Below are 20746 nucleotides of genomic sequence, written 5' to 3' on the forward strand. Positions count from 1 at the left end.
TGAGCACTGTGCCATACTAACTAATTTTATATAATTATGTATTCATTTTGATTTTTTTAACACATTTGGTATATTTCTGTTGGCTAGCATGGTTTACCTTCGAATTTTAAAACGTGTTTTTAACTTTACATTTTAATAATTGAAATAGAAAATGCTGTTTTTTATTGTACATGAAACTTTTCACTCTGCATGCCCTGAAAACGTCTGTGGTGTAAAAATCATAAACAAATGATAGACCAAAGCAATTATGACTAAAATCAAGAAGAGACATAGAAGGGAATAGTTTTATTTCGGCACCATGAGGGCTCAATAGGCTGGTAGATGAGCTAATCAAACATTAGACAATGATCACATCTTATACAATTAATAAAATAAGAGACTACATTTTGAAATGCACTGGATAAGCACTTGAATTAAGCTGTGTCCAAGTATTCTCTTTTAAAGCAATTCTAAGTGTTCCCAGCTTCAAGTTACAGCGTCCTCATTGCTGTGTGACCCGGGGCCATCTTCAGGTGTTGAGTGGATAAGTCCTGGGATCTATAGAAAGAAACACATCAGCAGTACTCAATAGATGTAAGGATTGCACCAGCGACAGTTTAGAGTGAAACCGTTTATAGATGGCTTCTGTAATAACATCCAAGTTTAACTAAATATATCACTACTGTAAATAACTCAGCAACAAACAATACATTTGGATGGTTTCCCAACACATGGATATGTGCAGGCACAGTTCATAAAATGTGGCAACACATTCTTCATACAAGTGACACTACAGTAGGGTTGACATAGACAGACAATAATGTGAATAGCATCTTCTGGGTCTGAACTGCAAATACCACCTAAAATATTAAAAGAAAGAGGAACTCCTCACTCTTTCTTTTTTTTGTCTTTGGCCAATAAGAGATTCATGGTACTCTGTTTACTTATTTGGAATTTACTACAGGAGAACATGACTTTTTCTCCAGACATTGTAAAATACAAAGCTGGCCTCGAAAGTGAGATCAAAATGCTTGGAGTGGGTTCAAAAAAAGATAACAAGCAGCAGAGGGGACATAAAATAAAATGCAGGTCTATGGCTTTATCGCATCTCTCACATTTACTCTACATATCTTTATCCAGAACTGCTACACCAGAAGTAGCAACACAGCAAAAACGTAATTAGATGTTCAGAGGATAGTAATGAAGTGGCCATACATTATAAAGCATAGATGGCGGCCGCAGAGATACAGCGTGGCGGAGCTCTCCGTGGACCTCTCTCACCCCCCCTTACCCCTGCAGATACTGACCTGTGCCAAGGATTTTCTTTCAACGGGCTGTGCTGCTCTCCTCCTTGTGCAATTTAACGCGGTATGCTGGCCAGATTCTTGGTGCCTGGAGAAGACAGGATTGCAGGATGGTTCTCATCAGTGCTGGAGATCGCTTCATGACTGTGTCTCAGCATTCTTGGAAGGTGGCCAGGGACTCACCAAAGATTTTCCCGATTGGTGGCTGGCTTCAGATCCGGTACTGCCTGGGTGGCTGCCTGTTTCAAAATGCCATAAAAGCCTGCAAACTCCAGAAAGACAGTAGAGAAGTGCTTTCTGCATCTACAACACTTGCTGTCTGTGCAATAGCCACCATACAGGAATCTTCTCCTGACAGATCGCCGTAGCACCAGGTAAGCCAACTGATCCTCATGTGGGGAAGCACAGGTCAGAGAGTATGGGGCTGGAAAAAGGCGGAATCAAGTTGCGACCAAAGGCTCCAGGGCAGGTTTAGGCAAGGAGGAAGGAGCCATAGGTCTTGGTAATTATGCTCTGCCCATGCCACAACCTGCAATAACCAAATTCTTTGCCATCAAGAATCCTGTGGGTGGGCCAAGTCAACCCGGCACTATTGAGAAGCTGCGTGAGTCAGACCTCTTTGACAACCTGGCTCCTGATGATTGGCAGGGAAAGCTTTTGCGCCAGACGCAGACCCATGTGATTCAGGCGGGACATAGCCTGGGCCATGTGAACAAGTCAACTATTTCCCTCAGCCAGTCACTCTCGAAGGGGCAGGGTGCAGCAAGGAAGGGTGCAGCAAGGGGCACAGCATAGATCAGTGCAGAACATCAGTAGTGACTGATCTCACCTTGGACAGGGAAGATACATTATTCTGCTAACTCATATTTCAGCAAAACAAACAGTACAAACTCTTTAACCACGAAGTCCAGAACACTGGAAGCACCTGAAACAGCACTCAAGCACCAAAAGCACCAAAAGCACCAAAAGGCCTGTAAAGGCAGCACAGAACCTCAGAGGAGGAGAGTGAAGAATTCAACCAGTAACAGTCTGAAATGGGATTATTCCCATACCAAGATGGTTGGGACTCTGGAGGAAGCACAAACTCTGAACAAAATAGTTGCATCTGCCATTTCATCTGCTGCACAGCCAACTGTGACCATGTCTGCAAACCCTGAGTTAAGCTTAATTTTGGAGTTCATTACAGAACATGGGGCCGAGACATGGGCAGACAGCAAGAGGGCAAGACATTCAACGTAAAAACTTGAAGTCGCCTTTCGGAAGGTGGGGAAGAAATGCACTGAGATTGGGAAGTGCCTTAGCTGCATTGAGGACAGGACCACTGCCTTGGAGCTACAGGTCACAGATGTGAAAGAGTAAGCCAAGATGCATGAGTCCCAATTAACAGATGTACAGTGGAAGCTGGAAGACATGGAAAACCGACAACATAGGAATAATGTTCGGTGTCTAGGAATTTATGAGGGCCTCGAGGGTGATAATATATGCTCTTATATGCTGTTTCTCTTCAAGACTGCCTCTCCCAAATTGTTAGGATGGGACTGGGCTACAGAAGTTCAAAGAGTACACTTGTTCCCGATGACCTGCAGTGAATAAGTTCAGGGTGACAGGGACTCAAGACCACAACGGGCTATCTTAGTATTTTTTGGCAACATTTTACTCAGGCTATCTATGAGAAAGCCCGCCCGGATGCAAGATGGACATACCTAGGATCGTCATTTTTCGTGTGCCCTGACATTTGCCATCCAACTGTCGAATGCCGGTGGCATTTGAGGCAGGTGATCTCATCATTTCAGGATGCTAGCTTTGAGGCATATCTATTGGCTCCTGCCACACTGAAAACTATTGTTAATGGTTCTGTTAAATTCTTTGCACTGGAAATTAAAGCCAAAGAATATCTGTGTCAGGTCTTGTCAGGCTGTAGCAATGTATACGTGCAGGGGGTCTCTTTATGAATTAGCCTGATTACAGTCTCACTAGGCACTGTTTTGAGGTGGTAACTAGAGGGATTACATCTGAAAGGGGGCGGGGCGAGCCATGCAGTGTTGATCTCTGGTCTCCATCACACAGACCTATTTGGTCTGGTGGCTTTTACTAGTTGGGGGTGACGGGAGGAGGTGTGGGGCTGAGTGGGGTCTGGGGGCTTGTCACGGAGGGGGAGGGGGTTGGGAAGGAGGTGGTGGATGATTCAGTGATGGTGTGATAATGAATACACAGCAAGTGGATGTATGTGTTAGTGTAATTATGTTTTGTTTTTTTAAACAGCGGGACTATGAATATGGATGTAGCCAAGATAGCATGTATCTAGTAGTTAAGTGTAAAGTAGACCCTGCACAAGACACAGGATGGTATATGCTTCGGTGGGGTGGTATTGCCAGCTGGATTTGACAGCTTCTATGAGCAATGGCTGGATTGCGAATTGCCTCTATTAACATCTGCGGGCTAAATGATAAGGTAAAAAGAATTCAGGTACAAGAGGGTTTAAGCTTTTTAAGAGCAGATGTGTATTCTCTACAAGAAACCCACATTGCCAATAAGGACAGTGCTCTGCTGAACACTTTTGGATTAACAGCAGTTTGCCATATGACACAAGAAACTAGGACCAGGGGGGTTGTGATCTTAGTTAAAGTTAAAGGAAATTCTATCACCCCCAGCCGTAACGCTGTAGATAAGCTGGGAAGATGGGCAATAATGGAATGCAAGCTGGGCAGATGGTCTTTTACTCTATGTACAATTTATGCCCCAGTACTAGATGACCACAGTTTGTTTAATTTCTTGGCATCCAAACTCCCATCTTGACCTGGGCCATTTGTTGTTTGTGGAGACTTTAATCTAAATGGCTTAAGGGGTGGGCTATGTAGCAGTGAAGAAAATTATGCTGGAAGCAAGTCACAATCCTTTAAATCCCTCTTCGTCTGCAGAAGGAACTAGGGATGATTGTTGTTTGGGCTATACTATACTGCCAGGAGCCCAGATTCCAAATTCCTTTACTGAAACAGTGATGATTACCTTCTTGAAATAGGCCAAGTCAAAAAAGGATGCAAACTCCTATCACTCGATTAGCCTCTTAAATTATGATTATGAATTGTTTATAAAGATTTTAGCGAATCGTCTAGCCTTGGTAGCTCCTACAATCATTCATAGTGATCAAAAGGGTTTTATTTTGGATAGACAGATTGCAGATAAAATGCATTATCTAATTCAGGGATTAGATCATTTTTTAGTACAGAGCAGGAAGGTAGCTGTATATAGCTGGACCCAGATAAAGCATTCAAAAGCGTCCAATGGAATGCCTTGTTTACAATTCTAGAAATATTTGCTTTTTCAGGTGCATTTATTACAGTTGGAAAAAAATGTATATGTGGGAGAAAAGACAAGCATAATCATAAATAGCAAAATAGTAGGAGATATCAACATAAGCTGCAGGACACCCCAGGGCTGATCTCTTTCGCCAATTTTGTTTTCACTGTCTATTGAGCCAATTGCCTGCTCTATCCGCCAGGACATTAATATTATAGCTCCGATATCCGAGATAGCTAAATTAAATTGTTTGCAGAAAATATGGTTCTGTAGTTAGCTGTGGATAAAATTAATATATCAAACGCAGTGGAAAAATTTGTTAAGTTTTCTAAATTTGGAGGGAATAAATCATGCGAATTCAGAAACTCTTCTTTTTAACTGTTCTGTAGACATATTACCTCAAACTATGCAATCTCATTACTCCCCGGCAGCGCCTATAAGATAGTTAGGGATTTTTGTAACCACTAACATAGGGGATCTGTTCATGTAAAATGTTACTTTACTTAGACCTCTCTCCTTGTGATGAATTACTGTAATAGTAGATTGCAATAAATGTATCTGTTAACGCAGACCTTTCTCTAGGGTGATGGCTCAGAGTAGTAGACAACAGACTCATCTCAATGCTCACACCTTTGTCCAGGATGAAGAATAATTTGCTTCGTGGGTTGTGACACAGTGGCCTGTCCACTAAAACCTCTCTACTGGTTGTATGCTGTAGTGGTTTTTGTAAATCGTCAATTGCAGTAAAACAAAACACACACTACCACTGGAGTCAAGCTATCCTGGCTGATGACGGCTGATAGCCAGAAACCGGTCCTAGGATGCTTGATTCTGGTCTAGTGAAGACATGGGTTGGTAGTTCGGGCTGGACTGTTCGCATGAGGCACAGGGTCAAGACTGATTTGCATATGGCCATGTCTGAACTGGGGTGACATGATGAGCAAAATAACGATGGATTAAACCCAGATCTGTGACTGGGGTGAATGTTTTGCCAATGTGCAAAATTCCGTCCATCATCTTGTGTGTTTTACTGTTCACCATATGTGGGAAGGGTATGCCCAGACGTGGGTCCCGTGCTCACTCTGCCACTGGAGTCAAGCTATCTTGGCTGATGACGGCTGATAGCCTGGAACCGGTCCTAGGATACTTGATTCTGTTCCAGGGCAGACATGGGTTGGCAGTTTGGACTGGACTGTTCCCATGAGGCACAGGGCTAAGACTGATTTGCATATGGCCATGTCTGAACTGGGGTATCGTGGTGAGCAAAATACCAACGGATTAAACCCAGATCTGTGACTGGTGTGAATGTTTTGCCAATGTGCAAAATTCCGTCCATCATCTTCTGTGTTTTGCTGTTCGCCCTATGTGGGAAGGGTATGCCCAGACGTGGGTCCCGTGCTCACTACGCCACTGGAGTCAAGCTATCCTGGCTGATGACGGCTGATAGCCAGAAACCGGTCCTAGGATGATTGATTCCGGTCCATGGAAGACATCTGTTGGCAGTTCGAACTGGACTGTCCCCATGAGGCACACGGTCAAGACTGATTTGCATATGGCCATGTCTGAACTGGGGTGACGTGGTGAGCAAAATAACAATGGATTAAACCTCAGATCTGTGACTGGGGGTGAATGTTTTGCCAAAGTGCAACATTCCGTCCATCATCTTGTGTGTTTTGCTGTTCGGCCTGTGTGGGAAGGGTATGCCCAGACGTGGGCCCGGTGCTCACTACGTCACTGGAGTCAAGCTATCCTGGCTGATGATGGCTGATAGCCAAAAAACGGTCCTAGGATGATTGATTCCGGTCCAGGGAAGACATGGGTTGGCAGTTCGGGCTGGACTGTTCCCATGAGGCACAGGGTCGAGACTGATTTGCCTATGGCCATGTCTGAACTGGGGTGACGTGGTGAGCAAAATAACGATGGATTAAACCTCAGATCTGTGACTGGGGGTGAATGTTTTGCCAAAGTGCAACATTCTGTCCATCATCTTGTGTGTTTTGCTGTTTGCCCTGTGTGGGATGGGTATGCCCAGACGGTGATCCGGTGCTCCCTACATCACTGGAGTCAAGCTATCCTGGCTGATGACGGCTGATAGCCAGAAACCTGCCCTAGGATGCTTGATTCCGATCCAGGGAAGACAAGGTTGGTAGTTCGGGCTGGACTGTTCCCATGAGGCACAGGGTCAAGACTGATTTGCATATGGCCATGTCTGAACTGGAGTGACGTGGTGAGCAAAATAACGATGGATTAAACTCAGATCTGTGAATGGGGGTGAATGTTTTGCCAATGTACAACATTCCATCAATCATCCTAAGTGTTTTGCTGTTGGCCCTATGTGGAAAGGGTGTGCCCAGACGTGGGTCTCGTGCTCACTATGCCACTGTAGTCAAGCTATCCTGGCTAATGACGGCTGATAGCCAGAAACCGGTCCTAGGATGCTTGATTCCAGTCCAGGAAAGACATGGGTTGGCAGTTCAGGCTGGACTGTTCCCATGAGGCACGGGGTCAAGACTGATTTGCATATGGCCATGTCTGAACTGGGGTATCGTGGTGAGCAAAATACCAACGGATTAAACCCAAATCTGTGACTGGGGGTGAATGTTTTACCAATGTGCAACATTCCGTTCACCATCTTTCCAAGTTCATGAATGGTTTGCAATAGACTAGCCTATATGGTTAGACATATTACTTTGGTCGTTAGTGATTAGAGTGGTTGTTCAGAAGAGAAAGAAATATCAACTGAGAACTGACTCCCATTGAGCTCTGTGCTGTACATCTCTCACATGTCTTCTTCTTATTTTTAAGGCATCTAAATGGTATTTCACGAAGAATGTTGAAGTATACGTCAGTGATATCATTTGAGATGTCATTAGTGATGTCATCTGGAATGTCACTGTCCATGTCATCAGTGATGTAACATGTGAGGTTATTAGCAAAGTATTGAGGGGATTAGCAAAGCATTGAGGGGGTATAAGTTATAGTTAGGTTAGTAAACTGAACCTAAACATAACATCCCTTTAACCTTTGTTTTTTTCAGTGAATTTCAAATGTTTTTTATGTTATTTCCTAGCGATAACGTCCCTGTAACCTTAGTTTTTTTCTGTAAATTTCCTCCTTATCAAAAGAAAATGCATTTTCATACATCCTGAAAGGTTGCCCAACAGCAGAAACATTTCTCAGGTGGGGAAAAGCAGAGAGAACGGTTAGTGAGTTGTGCAAATTGTTGATGTCACCAATGACTTGGATCTGTACTGGACAGTGTCAGCCTCTCCGCCTGCGGCAGCAGGTCACACAACAGCAGTCACTGCCACTTTCGACTGATTTTGTGTTATTTTATTTTCTTCACAGCGCAAAACTTGAACAAGGGTATTAGTGCTATGTACAGCGGAACTGGGCTACTCTATACATTGTTTTCTTTTCAGGCACAGTAGGCTAATGTGATTTCTTTCCAGACAAAGAGCTGCAGGACAACTGCTGAACCTGTGTCATGTGGCAAAAACACTGCCTGAAATCCAAAGGGGAACTCACTTTTAAGATATGCCATGGCACTAATCCATTTAACCCAACTGTAGTCAAAGAAAGACAGAGGCGCCACATACAGATCGATGTTTAAGGCACACAATTACATTTTCTCAGCTAGCTCTTGACAGCAGCCAAGTGCTGCGAATCTAACAATTTAAAACCTAGCAAAAAATGTGCTTGGTGCAGTGTACTTAAAAGAAAAAAAGAAAAACTAATTAAAGTGCAGACTTTACGACCAGAATTTGCAAAGGAGGGAGAAAAAACTACTTTTACAAGGTATGATTCATTATGAAAAAAGGTTTAGTACCTGCACTTACAACCTCAGACTGCACTTCTGAATTCAGGCCTTGCACTGCCTGGTTAATTCATATTAATTACTCCCTCTCTGTATTTTAATGAGATGCTGTCTATGGGTTAATCTAGAGGAAACCCTTATCTCAGTTCCAGGTTCCCTACTAAACTCATCGTGTAACCTTAGCCTGAGTGACTCCCTATATCTTTTATTTGCATTGGATTCATCATGACAGGGAACTGAGAGTTCTTATTGGTCAGCTAAAGAAAGGAAAGGCGTATATAGAAACTGGTAAGCAGCGAACACTCCTCTCCCTGGGTCTTCTCACTGTGTTCTGCGCATTTAGAAGTGAATGCCATTGGCTTAGAAGCAGGGCTTTAAATGGGAAGATACTTGAAAACACAGAATATCTGCAGTTCTTACATTTGAAAGACATTTCTCAGCAAAAGTGCAATTTAATGTTTTTTAATGTTTTTATTGGCATTTGTCAATATAAACAATACAACAACAGCCTTGGGCAGGAGAGTGGAGGAAACAGAGGGGAGTTGGCCGGGAAGGAAATATGTCATGTAGAGTGCAGCATGTGGCGTATGGTTGGTAATATACCAGTGTATCAAGAAGAGAATGGGGTGAAGATGCCACAGCATGAAACATTGAGAGGAACTGGTCATCAGGGTAGAGGACTGAACACAATCTTATGCCGGGTATGTGTGCAGGAGCAATGGAACTTTTGTCAGAGAGGGGTGGTATCATGGGATTATTGGCGAGCAGAATGGAGGGAGCATAAAGAAGTGTCAGCCATGCTCTCTTCTTCATACCCTCCCAATCCCGGGGCACACATTCAATGGCATTGATTTCAGCCTTTAGAGCTTTGTACTGTAAAAACAGCTCAGTCGATAGGGGTTATTGAGCTGTGTGGTCTGTCTCAGCTGCCATGTGTGGCTGGATTGAAGCTGAGCCAGTATTAGAAAAACTGGGCCTTGGCGAATAGAGCCTACAGCTTCATGTTTGGTGCCCCCAGTCCACCCTGAGTGAGCAGTAAAGTGAGGAGTTCCCAAGAAACCTGTGGCTGCCTACCTGCCCATGCCAGAGTCACTAAATGAGATCATAAATGCTTGAGGAACTATGCCATGAGATGGAGGGGGATATTAAGGAAAAAGTAAAGGAATTTAGGGAGAATAACCCTCTTCGCAATTGTAATACGGTCAGCTAGAGAGAGTGAAAGTTTGGCCCACAAAGGTATTCTGTCCTCTAGCGATCACATGGCCATAATTTGCATGCCGTAGATCTTCTGGATCATGACGCAGCCATATACCCAGATATCACACTGGATCACCTTCCCACTTCAGGGCAATACTTTTAATAGGGGAGTAATAGCACTTCTCATCAGTAAACAAGATACTCTATAGTTCCTTTTCAAGCACTGATGAGTATGTATCACTTGCCATTCCATCTCACCTTGAATGGGGAACTGTCAAGTGGAGGTATTAGGCCTGGTTAAGAATCTCCATCTCTACATGCTCACATTCTTAAATTACATCTCTTCCTTTAACATGATGACTATTGACACACATTCAAACTCAGTCTGCTTACAGTACCACTTTGTAGGCACTCTATCTGAACACCTTGGACAGTCTGTACAAAGGTTAAGTTCAGAATGCAAGATGCTGTTATTTCCTTTTCGCCGCAGGGTGATAGAGCTATTACTATAGAATAAACAATGGCGGCCTGACTGGAGTTTTAGATGGTTTCATGGAGCATGCTATTATATATATATATATGATATCAAGCCTTTGTTTTGTGGAACATTTGGCTGGCACTGAGAGGTTGGTTCATGCCAGATGTCCGTCTTAGATGATACCTGTCACCTTGTTCGAGGGATGCTGTCCAACTCTACACCAAGACGGTTGGCTTGCTCAAACTTACCCACAGTTAATGGGGAGCTAAACCATCCAGATTGGGATTTGGCAGATTCACTCAACTTAGAACACAATAGTGTAGAATGCGCTAAGTAGGACTACACTACATTACAATATTTGTATTCATGCATATAGGTTTCTGTAATCAGCAAAATAGTTGAATTGTTCATCTTCTTCACCAGTCTCGTAATGGTAATCACATTATTCTGTTTCCTTCTTATCAATCATTGCAGTGCAAGTATTTTACTCAAGAATCACAATGCTTCAATAAATATTGAAACTGCATACAGTGTATTTATTGTATAACTCTTTGGGCATGCATAAGTAACTGAGTGAAAGGGTTCTAGATCTGTTATCATGATTTCCTTTCGGGATCAGGGTAGTCATGTTTTGAGGTTGCACATCCATTTGTTTCCTTGTAAGGTTAGGGGTACAGAAGGTGCCCTGTGAGCTAGCAGGAATACAGGCCAACATATCCTTAGGGGTGTTCAGAATCAGACTTGAACCAGTCCAACATTTATGTTGTCCAACAAACGCACACTTGAAAAGGATAAAGTATACGACCGAGGCAGCATGACCTCCCCAGGGCACCAAATACAGAGGTCTGTTGGGAGCCCATGTGCCACCACCTCCCCAGGACTGAGCAAATGATGAGAAGGGGGCCATGCGCCCCCACTCCTGAAGCCCTCAATGGCCCTGGAGACCACCACCCCCCAGGGTTGGCTCCAGCAATGTCCTCGTGTGCCCACCCCGGGACATTGCAGTTTGCAATCACAGGGCGGGAGCACATCTCCCGTCCTGTCATTGCAAACTTGTTCTTCACTTCATGGAAGCAAGAGCAGAAAGCCTGCTCTCACTTCCATGAAGTGAAGCAGATTGCTTTTGGACAAGGGGAGCTGCAAAAGCAATGCCGGCTCCTGCAGGAGGCGGGTGCCGCCTGGGACCAAGGGGGCATTGGGGGTCCCCACACAGTCCCCAACATAAGACCAGGCCCTGGGGGAGGGGGTCCAGGGGCCAGCAGTGGCCAAGGGGAGGAGGACCATGCAGCCCCCTCCCCTATTTGTATAGCTTTAAAATAGAGGCAAAGCCCCAGGGGATGGAGTCCCCGGGCCACAAATGGACTCAGGAGGGGGGCCATGTGGTCAACATCTTTATAATTATACTATTGTTTTATTAAAAAATAAATGGCTAGACCCCTGGGGATGAGGTCCCCAGGCTAAAAGTGGCCAAGGGAAGGGGGGCCATGCAGCCCTTCTTCCTTATTTTATTTTATTTTTTAAAAGAAAGAGGTAATGCCCCAGGGGATGAGGTCCCAGGCAATTTTTTAATAATTGAACTGGGGTGCTTTTTTCTTTCCAGTTTAGATTTGTGACTCTAACGTGGCTCCCAGCGCAGCCCCCCTGTAACATTGCATCCGATTTGCAGTTCCTCCTTAAATAAATAATTTAGTAGAATATAATTTAGATGGTAGTTGTACATTTGTAAAGTTATTTTAAAAAGGGAGTATGATTGAAGTTAATGAGAAGATTAAAATTGATAGAGTTAGTAAAAATATATAAAATAAAAAATGTATGCTTACACTTCAAAAGTGTATTGTGTTGTAGTAATTGAATTCATGCTTTTGCATGTTCGCCACGGGTGCGCGAATCTACCAAAAAATTAAAAAGAGTATGTATGTGTTAAAAAAAATATAGATTCAATATTGTGTTATAATGTGGCACTAAAAAGAGCCCTTGTTTTTATTATGAGTTTTTTGTAGCTACTTGTAAATACGGTTCTGTGAAGTGTACTCCATCACTTTTGTAGATGTCATACACATCAAAACGTATATTGTTGTTATAGATGGAGTCCAATTGTGTAAAAGAGTGCAATCTGTTAAGAAGACTTTATGCTCCTAACTGGTGGATAGGCCGTGTATGAGAAACACGTAGTGTGTCCAAAATGAAAATATGACAAATATTTTACTGAGATTCAAAAAAAGAAAACAATTCAAGAGAATGATGAAACTGCAAAGAAAATGAAAATGGACGCTGGTGATAATATTGTAGGATACCAGTGAGAAAATAGTATAGGTATCAGCTTTTACACTAATGTCATTATAAATGTAGTCTTTTATCTAGAAGATCTTCATCATGAAATTATGGAAAAACAAGTAAAAATATTCTGTTCTTTACTGCATTATATTTTTCAAAAGTTGGTAACTGATAGAACTAAAATCCATACTGTTCCTGGCATTCGGCATCTTTTGGATATATGTAATGCTTCATTGAAATTTACATTGAATATACAACAAGATGCACAAGAGTTTTGTATGTTTCGTATGTTTATGCTTGCAGTATTGGATGATGAAGAAATATAAATTGAAATTTTGTTGGGACTAAGTTACAGATGGGATCATAAATGTGAAGAGTGTTAATTTTCTTCTACTACTGAAATAGACACTGAACAATTCAGAAACTTGACGATATCAGATTGCAAATCAGTGTCTTTTAACAAATTAGTAAAAACAGCTAATCAGGATATGAAATGTTTTCATTGTAAATCAGAAATGTTGTCAACATTATGTATAGAAAGATATGAAAAATATGTCATTTTAACGCTACAACGTTGTAGAGCAAATGGAACAAAATTGGAAACCGAAATTAATATTAAAACATGTTGTGGCAAGTCAAGTTTCAATTTCAAGAAAAACTTTCAAAGCAGTGGCTATTATTGTCCATGATGGACCTACTACGCCATCTGAACACTATAATGTGTATTTAAAGTGCAATAAAGGATGCTCATTTGGAATTCAAATGTAGGTTGCCTTTCGAATTACCAAATTCATATCTCTATTGGTAAGATTTGAACACGAAATAACAATTTGGAAACATTATTCGGCCTATTGGGAAGATGTGAACAATTTGTGTTTGGATTATATTATTGTTTGTGCTAATTCATATTGCATTTGGAAAATTGTGTTTGAAAGAAGTAGTTTATATATTTGATCTTTAAATTATACTCGATGTAAATGAGTGTGTATATTTTAGAAAATGTACTTGAAAGAAATAAAAGACTTAATGTAGTTATAGAATGTAATTTAAAAACTGTAGACAAGTAAACAGATAGTTACACTTGTTCTAAATAATGCTCAATGCTTTTCTTTTTTTACAATCTTGTTGATTGATTTTTTTTCCCGCTGTTGTATGATGATACTACATTGAAATCACTGTGTATGGTGAAATTCAGTAGAATCTGAGAACAGCAAGAGAGGGAAACTGAAAATGTTATGAAATTCTAAAATTAAGTTTTGTTCTTAAAACTATAATATTATATTCAATAACAGTTTTTCTTATTTTTTACAAAAGGTACTGGTGAAGTTTGAAAAGATTTTAAATTCAGTTTACAACAAAACTACTGTAAAATAGTTCCACTGAGTTTTATATCTTCTTTAATAAAAAAGGTAAGGTGAAATAATGTAATAAGCATGATAATGTGAAGTAATGTTTACAGTCACTTTTACTGCAATCATCCCATGCACTCATCTATAAAGTTACTATTCCCACAGTTTTGCAATCACCCACGCACTATCCAATCACTTAGCCAGTACCCATACACTTATAATATCACCCAGACACTACCTTTGTACTTCACCAATCACCAATGCATTATCTGTACACTCATGCAATCAGCTACACATTATCCGTACACTCTTCCAATCACCCAGGTATCACCTATACTTTTCTTCAATCCCTCAAACATTACCTCTACACTCATGCAATGACCCACATACTATCCTGGCACTCTTTCAATCACCCAGGCGGTATCTATGCTCTCCCCTAATCACTCGGCTAGTTCCATGCACTTATAAAATCACCCAGACACTACCTGCACTACTCCAATCATCCAGGCACTACTACTACACTCATACAACCACCTGGATAATACCCCTGCACTCATGCAATCACCTAGTTATTAAACATGCACTCCTTTAATCACTCAGGCAGCACACATGTACTTATAAAATCACCCAGGCACTATCTGTGCACTGCTCCAATCACCCGGGCACTACCCCTACATTCATGCACTCTGCGAGACATTACCTATACACTCATGTAATTACCCAGGCATTACCTACGAACTCTTGTAATCCCTCATACATTACCCCTGCACTCATGCAATCACTTAGGCATTACCTATGTACTCCTGCAATTACCTACACATTACCCCTGCACTCATGCAATCCTGTATGCATTGCCTATGCATTCCTCCAATGACGCAGAGATTACCCCTGCACTCATGAAATCACCTAGGTATTACAGATGCAGTCCTTTAACCACTCAGGCAGTACACATGTACTTATGAAATCATCCAGGCTCTACATAGGCACTCATGCATTAACCCAGGCACTACTTAAGCACTCCTGCAATCACCCGGGAACTACCACTACACTCACGCAACCACCCAGACATTACTCTTGCACTCATGCAATCACCCAGGAACTAGCTATACGATCATAGAATAACTCTTGCACTGCTGCAATTATCCAGGCACTATCCTTGCACTCCTCCAATCACCCAGCCAGTATCAATGCACTTAGAAAATCAGCCATGCACAACTTATACACTTTTCCGTTCACCCAGGCACTACCACTACAGTCATGCAATGACCCAGACATTACTCTGCCATTGATGCAATCAGCCAGACATTACTCATGCACCCCTCCAATTACCTACACATTACCCCTGCACTCATGCAATCATTTAGGCATCACACATTTACTCCTCCACTGACCCAGACATTACCCCTGCACTCATTCAATCACCTAGCTATTACCCTTGCAGTGTTTCAATCACTCAGGCAGTACCCATGCACTTATAAAAAATCAACCAGGTACTTCCTTTGCACTCATCCATTAACCCACACTACTTATGCACTCCTCAATGCACCTAGGTATTACCCATGCACACCTCCAATCAGCCATGCACTATCCATGTACTCCTTCAGTCACCCAGGCACTATTCTTCCACTCCTCCAATTACTCAGGCACCACCCTTGTACTCCTATAATTACTCAGCAATACCAATGCACTTATAAAATCACCCAGGCAGTACCTCTACACTCATGCAATTACCCATGTATTACCCACGGATTCCTCTAACCCCCCAGGCATTACCCCTGCACTCATGGAATCCCCAATACTTTAACTATCCACTGCTCCACTCACCCAGGCACCACCCTTGCACTACTCCAATCACCTAGGCACTACTCATGCAATCATGAAATCACCCAGGCACTACCACTACACTCATGTACACTCATGTACCCACCCAGACATTACTGTTGCACTCATGCAATCATCCAGGCAGGTTTTCTTTAATCTGGCACAAAATAGAAATTGCTCCAGGGAGACACCAAAGGCCTCCAGTGCCTCCTAAAAAGGAATGAATGTTTCTCTGGGGCAAAAATCTCTCATTGCTCGGCGAGCTCTTTCCCTCCATTGTGCCACTAAATTATTTAGGGTTATTGTTTTTTACAGCGAAGCAGCTCATATTTCCAAGTCTCCCAAGTATGGAGGTTCCAAAATATTCTTTTAACTATTGATTTCTCAGTTTACCTATTTTTCTTATCATGCCATATCTGCAAATGAATTACTTTTACACATTTGTTTTTTTAATTTTTTTCAGACTTAGGGGCAAGTTTACAATCCCCTAGCACCACTGGACCGTTACTTTTGTGATGCTCTGGTGGCGCTGTGTACTGACCCATATTTACAAGGACACACAAAGCTACTTTCCGTGGCTTTACGCAGCCTTGTAAATATGGTACTGCTTCACACAGTATTCTGTGTTAAAGGGAGGTGTCACGGGTGATGCTGTGGGTGTTTGCACGCAACACCCATGGCTTCTTGACACTGTCCCAGATATAAAAGGATTTTTAAATCTGAGGCAGCACCGAAAACTTTCAAGGGGAGGCGTTAAAGTGGCGCAACGAGGAGAACTACTTTTATTTCTCATCATGTTTCGCTCTTTCTATCTGTGCTGCATTTAGCAGCAAAAATACAAGGAGCAAAACACCATTGAAGGTTGTTTTTGTGGAGGAAGGTGTCCCCTCCTGCCCCAAGACAATCATCTCTGCAACGCGGGCACCCTTGCACCATGGTGTAAGGGTGCCTGTGTGGGTGCATGGTTGCTGTTTTATCGCCGGTGCGGGGGAGAGCACAGGGGTGCCACTTATTCCTTTGAATGCGACACATCCCTGCATTTTTTAAACGACACAGCTCGGTGCTGCACCATATCATTGTAAATATCCCCCTGAGCCAGCCGTCCGGAAGACTCGCGTCTTGGAGGGCCAGTGTAGGTTAAGGTGATACAGTGTGTAATTCAGACATGGATACTATACCTAGAGTCACTTGATCTGTGCAGCTGATGTTGCATTCCATCCGACAGCACTTCTGTCCTATTGGGCATACACCATCGCACTTGCAAAAAGTTGGCACGGTCAATGATCGGCAAAGAGCTCCTTTATAAGCGCATTCACCGCGTCGGTCTGTGAATAAGAAGGTAGCAGGTTGAGAATTCAACTGATGTGTCATTCACAGCCTGAAGATGACCAGAATCATCGTCACCATCACCATCAGTCATAACAAGAGTCAAGTTTGTAATAAACATAGCATATAGTGGTGGTCCATAGGGACCTCACAGGGCAGCGCTGGAACAGGCATAACATTTCCCAGCAGTTGTGGAGGCGAAGCCTTTATACTCCTTTTGACCACCACTGCCTGAGGGCTGCACTCTGAGCCTTCAGGGCTCTCACGGCCCCACAGCAGGCGGTTTGGTGGGTTGCTGGCTGGAATTGTAGGACACCCCTTGGTATCCCTGTGGTTGGGGTGTGCTTTATATCTCAGATCAGGGGTACACCAAATATTCCTGACCATGCTGCAAGACCCTTAAAAACCTTCCCCACCAGAGTTACCCTGGCTGGGAGCTTTGCTTGCAGGAATCACTCACTGTGGAATGCACGGAATTCTTATAATGTTGTTGCAGTTTGCAGGTTTAATGTACCATATAGCGCTGTAAGGGGTGGCATCTTAGTTCTATCCGAAGCGCTTGTGTTTGGAATGGAATTAAAAAAACGCCCCTGTGACTGGTCAGGCCAGCACCGGCCCGCAGGGTAAGCTGCTGTCCTGCGACCTTACTGTTGTGTGACCCTTAAGAAGAAAAGACGCAGTGCCAGCATATGCTGCTCGGCTTCCAGGCACACTGAAGCCCAGCCTCCACCATACATTCGCTCTGAGTGGGAAGGGTGTGCCCAGACGGGGGCTCCGTGCTCGCTGTGTCACTGGAATCAAGCTGGCCGTGCAGGTCTGTGCAGCATGAAACTCGAAGCTGAACTCTTTACATAAGGTTCGCACACGAACATGGCTATTCCTTTATCACACCAACTTTACTGAATTATGCATGCACCGTGGTTTGCTTAGAAACACTACTGGACGTTGATTAAACATGTTCCCTTTGACTTTGGCCATCACTTTTACTTCTGTAACTTTCAAAGTATGAGCATTACCCACTGCAGCATTCCGATGATGGAAACTGTGCAAGAAACACACATACAAAGACAGGAACGACAGATAACCACACACTGGGGCCGCTGAGCATCAGTTGACCCAAAGCGCTGTAAACCCCTTCTCCACTAATGGAAGGGGACCACCTGCTGACACAGTCATCCTTTGCAGCCGCCATCTTTGTCGTCCCCTCAGGGGTCTCAGAGATGTGGGAATACTGATTGTGTTGCTCATAAGACAACGCGCACACTTGATTTCCAAGGCTAGTTCCCCCACCTGTGTGGAGCTGTCTGATCTTTGGCAAATCACTTTATATATAAGTACCTGATGTCCGTGATATGAATACATTCCAAAGAGCAGGTTTACAAGCCCCTTGCGACACTTTTGCACCACTGATGCGTCACTTTTGTGACGCAGCGGTGGCGTAATAAATACGGCCAATGTACAATGTGACGCATCTAGGGAGATACATCACGTTGTAAATCCCTGCATCACATTATTCCTGCGTCAGGTGTAATGTATGCAGGGTGGGCGTTCCCATGCAGCAAAGCCTCGTAAAAGTGACGCAGGGAAATCTACAACATTTCACTGCGGCACTTCTATGATGCCACGCTGGAGCAGGCGTAAGCAGTGACGCAGTGTAGTGGGAATAGGCCTCAAAATGCATTGCTGGAGTTGCGTCGTGCTTGCGACACGACTCTATTACTGCATGACTTTTGCCCCAGTAGATGCGTAAGAATTTCTGAAGCATCTCTCAATTCCTGCGCCATGGTGTGCCATATTGTAAATACAGCTCATCCATGGTGGCGCAAGGGTTTCTCAGGGTGGTGCAGAGAAAGTGATGCATCTCTACAGATGCGTCACTTTCTTGTAAATCTGCCCCCAAATACTTCCAGAGAGTCTTGAAACCAACTAAAGTCATTGGTTATGATGGTGTGTCTGGGTCACAGCTCCTGCTGCCTCCTTCTGAGCTCACCATCTCTTGTGCAGGCGCGCTGATACCACAGGCCGTGGGACTGCTCTGCCTCTCCATGGAGGGAAGGAGTCAGCAAACTAATGCCTCCTTCCAAAGCCAGACAACTGTCTTTATTATCTCTACTGCTTTACATTTTGTTGATATACTATCTTAAAAATAAACCGTCACAGGGGACTGGGATATCAGAAGCAACATTCAGAGCAGACAGACTGATGACTTTAGACATGTTTATTTATTCAATCATTTGAATGTTCATTGTGCTTTCCCCAAAGCATTGCTTAAAATGAGTAAACACAGATTCAGCATGAGAGGAATGGTAGGTTAAGAGGATTCAGGTCAGAAGGGCGTATTTTGTTACAGAAAACGTGGTTACTGGTTAGATTTGAAGAACTGGAAGCCCAGTGAGATATGTATATTCAAGGCAGGGGGGGGCTGGTTCAGAATTCTGGGGTAACTGGACTGGGTTACTGAAATCAGGTAAGGGCATGAGAGCTGACACTAATATATGTGGGATTAAGGGTGGAGTGTACAGGGAGTAGAGAGAGGAGTGAGCAAAGATAGAATGGGGTCAGTGCATGAACAGATGTATACAAAAGGGCCAAGAGGTCAGGGGTCAAGCCAAGTGATAAAGGGCCTAGTAAGCAGCCATAAGTAAGGAAATACTGTTTACCTGCTGTCTTCGGGTCATCACAGACTGAGGGGCTATCAGCCGCCCAAAGTAGCCACATGCACAGAGGCAGAAGTGCCAGGGAAAGGTAGTTATTGACTCTCTTCATCTTGGCTCCCAGACCTGTATCTGAAGCCCAGGGAGTGTGAGGCTCAGATTTATAGGCAGACACATTCTGCCTTAGCAGGAAGGAGGGGGCCTGGCCCCCTTGCAGGTATGAACCAGCACTGCTGCCAGAAGGTTTCTCAACTGGGTCATTACGAAACACATCTCCCACTGGAACATTCAACAAAGTAGGTCAGATATATTTAATTGAGACATTCCCAGGCCATCTAATTACTTTTTACGTCTCCAACTGATTCCCACTTCCTTCTGCCCTGGGGGCAAAGACTGTTGATCCTGCAGAGGAGATGACGCAACCGTGGTGTAGATTTAATAAGGTTGACTGAGTCACATAGCACTGATCCCCTCATAGTTCATATAAAAGGGGTGTAACAGGATGAGAACTGGATTAGCATCATTGGAGAAGTGTCGCTCAATGGTTAGAGCGGCAGACCCTGATGCAGAGGTCTAGTTCGGGACCAGGGTTCAATTCCCCGCCTCGGCGGGTCTTGGGCTCAAAAATTCCACGGACCTGATAATTCTCGCCTCGGTGCCTATTCCAATCATGGAGTCCCACTCTGCACCTCTGGGCAATAGCTGGCTTAATCTCCACAACGGCCCCCACAACGCTAAGGATGCCTGGCCTCCACCTTGGGGGTGCCCAGGAGTGGACGCCTCACAGGGAAAGCCAGGATGGGTTCCACAGCGGTATTCGTACAAGCGCCTTGAGACCCTTGCGGGTGAGTAGTGCGCTATACAAGTATCAATTTACATTCTTTTTTTTTATCATTGATTTTTCCACGCAACGCCAAAAAAGCTAAAGTCATGGGTAGTGAGTCTTTGATTTATGTGGCGTCCTAGAGCGAAATGAGAACAGAGAGAAGTACATGACAACTAAGCATGAGCGGAAAATCCGTTCCGCTCGCGGATTTCGTGGATTTTCGGTAAATTCGCAATCCGCGAGATTCGGGAATTTCCTGCAAAATCCGCGAACGAAAATCCGCAAACTGGAACGGATTGGGTCAAAAGTTCAAGCTGACTTTTGTAACTCTTTTAGAATGGTGCCGGCAAGCTGCCAGAGACATTCTAAAATAGTTACAAAAGTCAGCTTCAACAGGAAGCTCTAATAGATAAAGTAAAGCAGG

General features: G+C 43.5%; 1 long non-coding RNA gene across 1 annotated transcript; it reads right to left on the reverse strand.

The window, feature by feature from the left end:
* Nucleotides 1-270: 270 nt before the first annotated feature.
* On the reverse strand, nt 271-19639 carry LOC147709708 (uncharacterized). The gene is made up of 3 exons (XR_015296724.1): nt 19503-19639; nt 16695-16841; nt 271-537 (listed from the first exon to the last, which is right to left on the reverse strand). It is a non-coding gene; the product is annotated as an uncharacterized LOC147709708 (long non-coding RNA).
* Between the last annotated feature and the right edge of the window lie 1107 nt (nt 19640-20746).

Source organism: Lissotriton vulgaris, chromosome 6, assembly GCF_964263255.1.
Source record: "Lissotriton vulgaris chromosome 6, aLisVul1.2, whole genome shotgun sequence".
Classification (NCBI taxonomy): domain Eukaryota; kingdom Metazoa; phylum Chordata; class Amphibia; order Caudata; family Salamandridae; genus Lissotriton; species Lissotriton vulgaris.